A 12,479-nucleotide genomic window follows, 5' to 3' on the forward strand; every position below is an offset into this window, starting at 1 on the left:
GATATTCTAAAATTTAAAAAAATAAAGTAAAATGATATAGTATTAGGGGAAAAAATGATGAGATATTTTCAACAACCAAAAAAACTGTACAATAGGCCAAGTCTTTTTAATAATAAAATAATTTTAATTATTAAAAAAAGAGCATCCCAGATGATTCTGATACAGATGGTTGGTCTGAGAACAACATGGTCAAAAATATTACACTCTGCTGGGGCCAGTTCTCTCCAATGGCAGCCCACTACAAAGGGTTAGTGCCCACCCCAGGAAGTCTTCCCAGTAAAAATGTGGGGGTTTTTTTGAATGCTTAAAATTTATTGCCCTGGGTAAATTAAAGAGAATGAAGACTTAATTTATCTTCTGAAGAAATTCAGAATCTCCTAGAAAGAGACAGATATAAATTATGATTCCTATGACTGGGGCTATAATTGGTGGCATACGCCTAGTTACCTACAAGGGTCAAATTCTCACCCCTCATAATCAAAATAATAGTTAGCAAGGAGTAAGTGCTATGTTTTAAAAAAATTTTTTTGAGGGAAAAAAAAAAGAGAGAGAAAATGATGGAAAGACAATTAACTATTCCAAAAAGTTTCCCTGAGCTGGACACCTGTGTCTATTTTTATGTGTTATGAGAGGCAGACTACTCTCTAAGGATAGAGAGTAATTTCATAATATTTAAACAATTGATTTAAAGTATACTATATTATTTGGACATTTTTAAGAGAGTAGATTTTAAGTGTTCTCACCACAAAAAAAATGATATGTACATAGGGTGAAGCGTATATTAAATAGCTTGATTTGGCCATTCCACAATAAATATATATTTCAAAACATCATGTTTTACACCATAAATATACACAATTTTATTTACCAATTAAAAAATAAAGTAAAAATAAATTTAAAAAATAAACTACATTGTATTAATCAGGAACACCACATTTATTTCAGAGAGTTTGTATGGAGGTTGCTTAAAAATACTTTTTCCCTAATATTTAAAGCTGTATAAGAAAAAGAACCAAACAGCTTTAAATTTCTGTTTTCTTATAAGATTAGTATATCCAGGTCCTCAGATTTAAATGGCTGGATCTAAAAAATGGTCGTTAAGAACTATAAAAGAACTGCTCATTCCCATGCCAAGTTTAACCCTCATTAGGAGATTCAAGCCCTACCTTGGTGTCACCATTCAATCTTTACAAGAACGCTACCTCTAAATTTTCTCTCTTTATATTCTTTCCTAGACAACCATTAGCATTAATGCCCATGGAGAAATTCATATCTCCCGTACAGATCTCTCCTTTGAGATCTTTGTCAATGCTCCTTATCTCAAAAAAAGCACAAACATCCATTCAGCTGAGCAAACCGAAAATACTACTTTCTCACACACTCATGCCCTATCTCCAGCCCACTACAAAGTTCAGTTAATTCTACTGCTACCCCCACTCCCATCCCTAACCCTTCCAGGAAGGGAACTTTTACAGTATTAGGCAAGAGGCAGAGCCAATGAACCAGAAACTCGTCAACTATAAAGCAACCACAAAGAGGAGAAAGAAGAAGTAGGCCAACCACAAAGGCAATTGAACACGAAGTAAGCTGAAACATGCATCCTAGGAAAAGGGGAAGTAGCCAGAAGAGAATCAGACATCGTGACGCCTGGCAATGCCCATCGTGGACGTCCATGCCAGAGAGGAACGTCCACCCAGCATGAACACTAGGGCAAAGGTCAACTGTGAATCCAGGGGAAGGATTAGAAGCTAGACTTGGAAGGAAGGAGGAGTATTCCTAGGGAGCAAGGGAAGGGACTTATAATCTGCTATTCAGCTTTACTCTATGTTTTTGTTTAGAGCTGTCTAGAGTTCACTTCTGTTCCTAAGCCATCGGGTTTTCCCTGATAGCAGAGAACTCCATGCCTTGCAGGTGGAAGCACAATTAATCCTCTCACAACAACTTGGCATTTTGAACAGGATTCAAGGTTCAGCAATTCTGTGTACAAACGTAGGAGACGTAAATGGCAAACTTGGAGTATAAACTGTATCCAATAAAGATTACACAGTGATCTGATCAACCACTCAATTTGGGATTTCTCAGGACTACATATTTGGGTAAGTTTATCAAAGGCCTCTTAAGGCCTAATGAAAACACAAACTCCTAGTGAAAAGATAAAACTGACTGGAGAACATAACCAATCCCAGGTAAAGAAAAGTAGAATATTGCTGTGGCAAATGGCAAGGATATATATTTTATGGTGGGATACTGGTATGATACTAACTCTTCAAGGGATACTACACAGCAGAGATCTGCCAAATACAGCCTGCGAGCCAAATCCCGTCCACCAGTTGTTTTTGTAAATAAAGTTTTATTGGAACAATGTCACTCATTTGCTCAGAAATTGCCTATGGCTGCTTTGGTGCTACAGCTGTAGGGTTGGCTCTTTACAGAAATGTTTGCAGATCCCTATTGAGAGCATCAGTAAGTCACCACAGAACATCTACAGGATTTCATCCAGCAACTAGAATTGGCTGGTTTCATAAAGACAGACAGTGGAATGGAAATAATCCATGTGGGACTTGCATTTTGAGGTTCAAGAAGGAACTGGGTACACAGAGTGGAATATTCAAAATACTCTCTGTAAATGTGAAAGGAACTAGGTCTCCACAGATAAGCAAAGGCAATCACTTCCCGGCCTTTTGGCCAAGATCAAGTGTAGTGTCTGTTCTTATCAGTTTAACAGATAAGCAGAGAGAGCTATGATATGCCTATGATAAATGCTGGCATTACCTGGTTCAGGCAAAAAAAAAACCATTTGCTGGTAGGGCGGTAAGATACAGAGAGAACAAAAGGATGGTGGGAAATCAACTTCAAATTTAGAACATAAATGTTACAAATTTAATTAATATTTTACTTGATATATATTTGGTGTGTATAATTTTATTTGATGATGATTTCCTACCTAGAAAAAGGAGGAGGACAAATTTGTGCAAAACCTAGAAACTTCCTGTGTGAGGACAGTTATCAGAGAGAGAAAATGAGGCCTACAGAGTGTAAAATGAGAGACAGAATCATGGAACGTCTCACCCTCTTGGAATTTGAACAACTGCATCTACCCAGTAGGGGAAAATGCTGTTGTTACTGGATTAGTGATTTATAAAATCTCCTATTCCGTTTACATTTGAGAGGTAAGTGTCAACAATTTTTAACTACTGTATAATAAAGATGGCTGGGGTAAGATATAAATGTAAATTGGGATCAGAACTGTGACAATGAATTCTACAAGGAAATTATTCTAGAAGGAATGAAGTTTTGGCTTAATAAATCAAACCTGTATATTAACAGTATCAGAAAACTCTTTAAACTCTATCTTAGGGACTTAATTTCTGTACCTTGTTTATGCTGTACGGGTGACGTTTTGGGTAATTTGTTCCTGTGAGGGCTCTGAGATCATTTACCTAGTTTCCAAAACTATGCTGAATTTTTGTGAGAGAATTAGCAGGAAAACACTAAGTACGTAGCACTAAAACAAAAAATTAAGTTGAGAAAAATACATTTTAGAAAGAGGGGAAGAGTGTCACTTGCATAGTAAGTATTTCTACAATGTGTTGCAATTGTTTCTTTGAAAACAGGAAATGAGAATAGTAAATGCGGATTGGAATGAAATACTTCGAGTAAGAAGTCAGAAGAGAGGAAAATTTTCAAACGCAGGCAACTTAAGAATATCTTAGGAAAAAGGGCTAGTGATGAAATGCATATAAAAATTCGATAGCTTCTGGAATCAGAGAGTTTAGGGACTGAATTCCAGCTTAGTATCTGACTATTTTATGCCTATCTGTGTACATTTGCAATGTAAAATAAACATATATGGTCATTGCATAAACGTGATTATGTACTGAGTTGTCTCACCATGGAATTTTTTTCTTCCTATTCCTTTTGAGTAACTCTGAGAATTTGGCTTCAGGTATACTTGAATTGCAAGTTCCTCAATTCACTCTCACTAGTATTAATAACAAGGGGAAAAAGGTGAAGCCAGAGTTGTGAAATAAAAAAGAAGTAAAAATCATGGCAAGAGGAATGCAGGTGTTTGCAATAAAGCTCGAGGCATGATATGAGCAAAAGGAAATCCATGCCTTAAAAAAGCCAGCCTCTGCTGGCTTACTGGACAGAAAAGAAACCTAGAGTTTGTATATAAAGGCTGAGCTGAGGAGGTCCGGAGAGACAGGACCCAAGCAGGAAGAAGATGTAAAATCATGATGGCATTAACTATGTGGATACAGGGCCAGACCTTAGGTGACAGGGTGGTGTTGAAAATATCCTTGTATGCACATTATTTACAACAGAGCAAAATGAATTTACAAGCAGCCCAAACTGCAAAGGAACTAAGAGCCTAAAACATTGCTAGTGAGTAAGGAATGCTAAGTAGTAATTAATATTAAAGCCCAGCAACCATTATTACTAGTTTCAAATGTAGATGTCATGTCCTTGCTATATCTTTAATTAGAAGCACTATCTTTATTGTTTTTATTGTCTATAAAAATGTTTATAAGGACTATCACAAGCTCACTGTTAACATCAGGCCTTGCAACACACCTTTCCCACCATTGGCTTTTCCAGTACTTAATACAACACAGCTCATGTGTACATTTATATACATACTGCCCATATATTCACATATAAACTATACTCTCTTTTCATACGCAATAAGGATTAAAGAAAATACTTCTTCCGGATTTGATTCAGATTAGCTTTCTAGGTGGTGAACTCAATGCACATTCACATCATTCACCTACACTCTTGTCCATTACCAATACCCTACAATCATAATTCATATTGACACAATTACCTTGTCGTTGATTAAGATCCACAATCATCAATAATTCAGTTACACATGTGATACTTTTTATCTCAAAGAAAGTTTTCTTTTAAAACCAGGGTTGACACCCACGGCTTTCTTAAGTTAACTGGAAAATTTAATTAGCAATGATGCTACATTTGAAAATATTCAGGTTGAGATTTATTCATCTCAACAAGCTTAACAATAGAGTGGAACAAAACACTTACTTAGAAATACCATTTAAGTTTTTTTCTGATGAACTGAATGAAGTTCAAGTAGTAGACAACACAAAAGAAATTTAAACGCAAAGCCTTTTCTTCCTGGAGTGTATATATATAAATATAACTAAGAGTTTTGTTTAAAAGTACTCCCTGGCATCATTAGAATACAAACTCTTCATGCATGACAATCATATCTGTTCTATTCATTGCTTAGAACCTAGTACAATGCACTTAATAATTACGTGCTGAGTAAATGAATGCACAAGATTCCTATAAGAAACTGGTGATTTCTACAAGTCTGTCTTCCTGATGAATTATGAAAGAAAATCATAAGAAAATAAACTTGAGAACTATACTATCAAAGTGTAGAAAAGAATGAATGAAAAAAGTACACTTGCTTCCCCAGCAATAATGATAGTTTTCATATGATTTTTATGATTTTTCTGACAGATATCAAATATGACATGTCTCCTGTATAATCTTTTCTTTTTTAAAGGGGAAAAGAGGCAGAGAGTGAAACAACTAACAGTATAGCTTTCTGCAGAGGCAATCTTAACCTAGATATACTTATTATTCTTTGAACTACAGCATCACTAAACTAAGTGAAGCATGAAAAACAAACATACACACACTTCAAGGATCATCTCTACTAATCTTGGCCTTTAAATTTATTACTTCCACAGGGTACTCTGAGAGCCTTTTTTTCCCTTCATGAAGGATTTTCATCCCACTTCTGTGTCACATAGCTCTTGGTTAGATTACGTAGATATTTATTTATCGTCTTTCTTTTTTATTTCTCTCTGCTAACAAGACATTGCCTGCAAGTGAAAATTTGTTTTGACACATTTGCTAAAACTATACAACCACAGCAGGTCTCTCAAACATAGATCCTATTTTCAAAGATCTCTTTTGACTTACTCACCAGGCAAACCTTTCTATTGGACAGGATGCTCTATAAGCATGGCTCTAAAACTTTGGTGAACGTCAGAATCCCCTGAAGGGCTTGTTAAAACACAGGTTGCCAGTCCCCATCCCAGACAGCCTCACCCAGGAGCTCTGAGCTGAGGCTAGAGGATGTGCATTGCCAACAAGTTTCCAAGGGACGTTGACGTTGCTAGCCCAGGAACCACATTTGAGAACCATCGAGTTTTATACATCCAGAGAAATCAGAATAAAACAGAGAACATAGAGCTGATGGCAACCTGTGCAACACAGATATTAAAAACACACAAGATTACTAACAGAATAATGGCAGATAATCATAATCTCCTGAAACTACAGAACAGAGGACTGAGGCAGATACCTAAAGACATCAAAGCTATTCCTTTGACTGAAACAGATACAAACAGCCAAACCAGAAATTCTATTTGAAACATATTTCCTTACCAGGAGGACACCAGCCATTTTGCAGAATGAGTGGAACTTTCTAGATGGCCTTTATGTGGGTCTTACTTTGAGTGTTAGTGGAATATGAAAAGGTTAGAATTGGCAATAGAGTGGATCACGTGAATAATCGTCCGGATTAGCATCAAGGGAGGTGGCCTTAGGTTCCATAAAATAACCGTTACTTAGATACTTCCATTCTTTCAACATGCCTTCTGCATGCTGCGACTGTTTGAGGATCCTGAAATAGCTACTTATCAGGAGAGGGATGGGGTGTAGACTGTCTTAAAAATTCACAGTAAACCAATGCAGACGAGAGGTACAGAGGAGATGCTACTGTGGAAACAGAGAAAGATGTAACTAGTTGTGCAAAAGAGTCTAGAAAGACTCCTTAGAGGAGGGACTTAAGCTGAGTTTTAAGGCAAAGTAGGAACTAGACAGGTGGAGAATGGATGAAGGACAACCACACGATCACAGGCACAAAGTGGTGAACCCACACTGCTGTTGGGACGGCGAGCTCCACGTGGCCGAAGCACAGTGTGTAGCTGCAGAGAAAGAATGGCAGGAATGAGGCCTGACAATGCCCATGAGCAGGTCCTGGTATGAGGGGCTTTGCAGCGCCAGCCTCGTGGGTGTAGAATTCACTCTGTAGGCAAAGAGCGCAAGAATGCTTATAAAGCAAAGGGTCGTCATGTTCCAACTCGAATTTTAGAAAGTAACTCTCCCAGCAGCCTAGAGAAGGAACTAGACATGGGGTTGGGGGTGGAAGGAAAAGCTGGAGGACAGGAGAGTAATCAGCCAAGCCAACAGATAAGGCAGAGGGGGTGAGGGTGGAAGGCAGAGGTTTCCCTGGACAGGCAGGTCTGGGTATCGTGGACAAATGCTGGTCTGCAACCAGGCATGGGACGCAGCAGGAAGAAAAGTTGGCACTCACTTCTCTTAACACCTTGAACCATATTCACTTAGTCTATTCAACTTGACAGTCTATTGTTACATCTGCCATTTACTAAGCTCTAACTACACATGAGGCTCAGTTCTAGGTGAGTCTAGCCCTGTAAGAGACTTTCTGCCATCCAGATGCGTATGTCCCATTTCAACTCAATGGGCAGCCACGGTCTTTTCCAGAAAGAAGCTCATCTCCGAAAAAATTATCTAAAAGAGTTTCCCCAACAGGGCATTCTACAGAGACGACAGCTGGATTTTGGTTTTGCACAGAGATAAGGAGAAACCAGAGGAAAAGAATGAGAAAGATTTAGATGGCACCGTTACGGAGATTTGACAGGCCCCCCCAAATGCAACAATTACATGTCAAGGAAAGATACAACCTACCCTCCAGTAATAAGGTAAAGAATATTTCTAAACTTGATTAAGAATGGCTTCCTCCTATACACATATCAAGTTCATACCTAGATTGAGCTTCAACCAACTTTGCCAGGCACTAGAGGTTAAAAAATGGAAAAAAAAAAAAAAAGTGAGTCAATCCCAGAAAATTCTACAACACTGGATTAAGACAAAACAAGCAGCAGCTATTAAGAAAAAGTTTCTTAAATGGCAACACCAAGCACCCTTCTTCTTCTTCTTCTTTTTTTTTTTTTTGAGACAGAGCCCCTCTCTGTTGTGCAGGCTAGAACGAGTGCCGTGGCGTCAGCCTAGCTCACAGCAACCTCAAACTCCTGGGCTCAAGCGATCCTCCTGCCTCAGCCTCCCAAGTAGCTGGGACTATAGGCATGTGCCACCATGCCTGGCTAATTTTTTTTTCCTATATATATTTTTAGCTGTCCAGAGCATTTCTTTCTATTTTTAGTAGAGATGGGGTCTTGCTCTTGCTCAGGCTGGTCTCGAACTCCTGACCTCAAGCAATTCTCCTGCCTCAGCCTCGCAGAGTGCTGGAATTACAGGCGTGAGCCACCATGCCTGGCCCTTCTCCTTTTTTGATTCTGACTTATTTCAAACTAATACTAAATTTGAAATCATTATTCCAACCATCAGAAGCATCTCTTATGAAATGTCTCATGATATTCTAATTTCTATCATTTAGTACTTGGATATATTTCTAAAGCATATTTCTATTATCCATCCTTTGGTAATACTTGAGGTTTTTTTTTTTTGAGACAGAGTCTCACTTTGTTACCCGGGCTAGAGTGAGTGCCCTGGGGTCAGCCTAGCTCACAGCAACCTCAAACTCCTGGGCTTAAGCGATCCTACTGCCTCAGCCTCCCGAGTAGCTGGGACTACAGGCATGAGCCACCATGCCCGGCTAATTTTTTTGTATATGTATTTTTAGTTGGCCAGATAATTTCTTTCTATTTTTAGTAGAGACGGGGTCTCACTCTTGCTCAGGCTGGTCTCGAACTCCTGACCTCGAGCGATCCACCCGCCTCGGCCTCCCAGAGCTAGGATTACAGGCGTGAGCCACCGCGCCCGGCCTGAGGTTTTTTTTTTAAAAAAACAAGCATAATGATTTAAAATTTCTTCATCTAGAATTTAACTTAGGAACTGGCATATACACCAATGCAAAGTCCAATTCCACAGTGTAAATCACAGAACGCTCAAAGAGATTCACTGAGTTAGCATGCTCTTGAAGACAAAAGTGATAACAGCTCACTTGGAGGAAAGTTTACTATTGAAACAAGCACTTGGAGATGTATGGTGTATTTCAAACATGCAGGAGCAACTGTCAAGAGAGAATGGGCTCTATTACAAATAAGTGATTCCCGAGCAGTTAGTGACCAATTCCCTCCCATTCAGACCCTAAAACACATTATTTTTTGCTTTAATACTACTTAGGCATTAAGGATAACGGAAACACCTGGAGTTGATTATAACACTGCTTTGCTAGCCCAGGGTATAGTCCAAATCCCGTCTCACCCTTGACCTGCCAAATATGATTACTGGAGTCCAGTCTCTTCCCTGCATCCTGCAGCTGTTCTTTCCCCCTCTCCTTCATAATCATCACATCTCCTTCTCTGCCCAGAACTCTAACAGCAGCCAGAGCACATGCTGCCAAAACAAGTGCAATAACAATTTCTTCAACTGACACGCCAAAGCAAAGATGCTCGTGTTTACCTCTGCTAACTATTAGTCTATGCGATACACGTGCCTCAAGACATTTCGAGGGCACTTTCATTGGTGATGGCCAGAAGCAGTCACTGCTAGGCTGAAATAGCAACTTAAGAGTGCTAGGGCACCAGAACACAACAGTTTGTTTTAAAAAGAAGGGAAGGGTGCCCAAAGTTTTTAAGTCCCAGGCAAAGCAGAAAGTAAAGCTCCAGCCCGCCTATACAGAGAGCCATCCAGTGGAACCAGGCAATGGACTGCCAGGCCAGAACTCTCACCCTGCCCCAGCTGTGGGACCTTGGCCAAGGTATCTCACCTTTCATCATTTTTCTCTTGAAGACCGAACTACTTTTGTTATTTTTTTTAAGGGAGGATTATTTTACTTTATTTTATTTGTTACTCTTTTTTTTTTATTTCAGCATATTACAGGGGTACAAATGATTAGGTTACATATATTGCCTTTTCCTCACCCGAGTCAGAGCTTCAAGCGTGTCCATCCCCCAGACCATGCGCACTGCACCCATTAGGTGTGACTATACCCAACCCCTCCTCCCCTCTCCCACCTGCCCGACACCTGATGAATGTTACTACTATATGTGCACTAAGGGTTGATCACTTAATACCAATTTGATGGTGAGTACATGTGGTGCTTGTTTTTCCACTCTTGTCATACTTCACTTAGAATGGGCTCCAGCTCTATCCAGGATAATACAAGAGGTGCTAAATCACCACTGTTTTTTTGTGGCTGAGTAGAACTCCATGGTATACATACACCACATTTTATTAATCCACTCATGTATTGATGGGCGCTTGGGTTGTTTCCACATCTTTGCAATTGTGAATTGTGCTGCTATAAACATCCGAGTGCAAATGTCTTTTTTATAGAATGTCTTTTTTTCCTTTGGGTAGATGCCCAGTAATGCAATTCCTGGGTCAAATGGTAGTTCTACTTGTAGCTTTTTGAGGTATCTCCATATTACTTTCCACAGAGGTTGTATCTGCAGTCCCACCAGCAGTGTATGAATGTTCCTATCTCTCTGCATCCATGCCAACATTTATCTGTTCTTGTGCCAGTACCATGCTGTTTTAGTTACTATAGCCTTGTAGTATATCTTGAAGTCTGGTAAGTTGATGCCTCCCAATTTGTTGTTTTTGCTTAAGATTGTTTTTGCCATACGGGGTCTTCTCTGGTTCCATATGAAATGTAGAATTTTTTCTAGATCTGCAAAAAAAATGATGCTGGAATTTTAATAGGCATTGCATTGAATCTGTAGATCACTTTGGTTAGTATACACATTTTAACAATGTTGATTCTGCTGGCTCATGAGCATGTTATGGTTTTCCACCTGTTTATGTCTTCTGCTATTTCCTTGCTCACTGTTTCCTAGTTCTCCCTGTAGAGGTATTTCACTTCCTTAAACAGATTCCTAGGTATTTCACTTTCTTTGTTGCTGTTGGTAAGGGTATTGAGTCTTTGATTTGGTTCTTAGTTTGACTATTGTTGGCGAATAGGAGTGCTACTGATTTCTGTACATTTCTTCCTGATTGAGCCTAGGGAGTCTGTGTGTTTCTAAGAATTTGTTTATTTCCTCCATGTTTTCAAATTTATGTGCATAGAGGTTTTCATAGATGATATTTTGTATCATCTATATATTTTTGTGGTATCAGTTGTAATTTCTTTTTCATTCCTGATGGAGCTTATTAAAGTCCTTTCTTTTCTGTTTCTCATTAATTTAGCAAGAGGTGTGTCAATTTTGTTTACTTTTTCAAAGAACCGACTTTTTGTTTTATTAATCTTCCATATAGTATTTTGCTATTGATTTGATTTAGTTCTACTCCTATCTTTGTTTTTCTTTTCTTCTGCTGGGCTTTGGGTTCATTTGCTCATCCTTTTCCAGTTCTTTGAGATGATTGATTCACTGGATTGTTGATTTGTGATCTTTCTGTCTTTTGGATGTAGGCATTTATGGATATAAATTTTCCTCTCAGGACTGCGACTGCTTTAGCTGTATCCTGCAGATTTTGATAACTTGTGTCTACTTTATCATTTAGTTCAAAAAATCTTTTGATTTCCATCTTAATTTCCTCCTAATGCAATAATCATTCAGCAGAAGATCGTTTAGTTTCCATGACTTTGTGTAGAGATGAGAGTTTCTGTTGGAGCTGACTTCTAATTTTATTCTACTGTGGTCTGAAAAGATGTATGGTATGATTTCTATTTTTTTAAATTTGTTGAGACACTTTGATCTGCCCCTGAAGGGACACACACTTCAGAGATTAGTTCACAAATATCCGTTCTGTGCCCCCAGGCAATTCAATCAAAACCTGGGTGCACGGGATCTGGCCTGCAGGCCTGTCCTCTATACCCCAGAGATTAATCCCTGACCCTGCCAAGGAGAAGAGTGCTGGTCTAAAGTCACCCGCTGGGGGCCCAAGCTGGATCAAGGTGTTATCTTCAATCCCTGAGATTCTTTCTTCTGTTTGATCTATGCTATTCTTGAGGCTTTCACTGTGTTTTGTACTTCCTTGAAAAAATTCATTTCCAGAAGTTCTGATTGATTTTTCTTTAATATTTCAATTTCTTTAGTGAATTTTTCTTTCAATTCCTGGATTTTTTGTATGGTTTGTGTATGGTATCCATTTTCTCTTCCATATCATTGAGTCTTCTTACCATGCATGCTTGAAATTCTTCTTTCATTTTAGTGTTCTGCATGTGGTTGATACCCATTGTTAGAGAGCTGGTGTTCCACTTTGAGGGTGTGGTTTCCATTGGATTCTTCATACTTCTAGAGTTCTTTCCGCCAATTCCTTCCCATCTGGAGTGGCTGTTGCTTCTTACGCTTCAGATTTTCCTTTGGATAATGACACACTCAGTTTAGTCTCTGAGCCACTAGGCGGTGTTTGTGGGTGACATTCAACCACACCCTATATGATGCCTCAGTAGATGCAGTGAAAGGGCATGCAGATTGACCTCCCTGTCAGTAGGTGGCGCCTGTGGG

The 12,479-nt window shown here is 38.9% G+C and overlaps 1 protein-coding gene and 1 pseudogene across 6 annotated transcripts in view; one reads left to right on the forward strand and one right to left on the reverse strand.

Moving 5' to 3' along the window:
• Nucleotides 1-12,479, reverse strand: part of NRG1 (neuregulin 1) — a 976,611-nt gene that overhangs the window by 179,192 nt on the left and 784,940 nt on the right. The gene's annotated exons all lie outside the window — the stretch shown is intronic.
• LOC123626730 lies at nucleotides 2,666-2,799 on the forward strand (annotated as a pseudogene).

This window comes from Lemur catta, chromosome 22 (assembly GCF_020740605.2).
Source record: "Lemur catta isolate mLemCat1 chromosome 22, mLemCat1.pri, whole genome shotgun sequence".
NCBI classification, from domain to species: Eukaryota; Metazoa; Chordata; class Mammalia; order Primates; family Lemuridae; genus Lemur; species Lemur catta.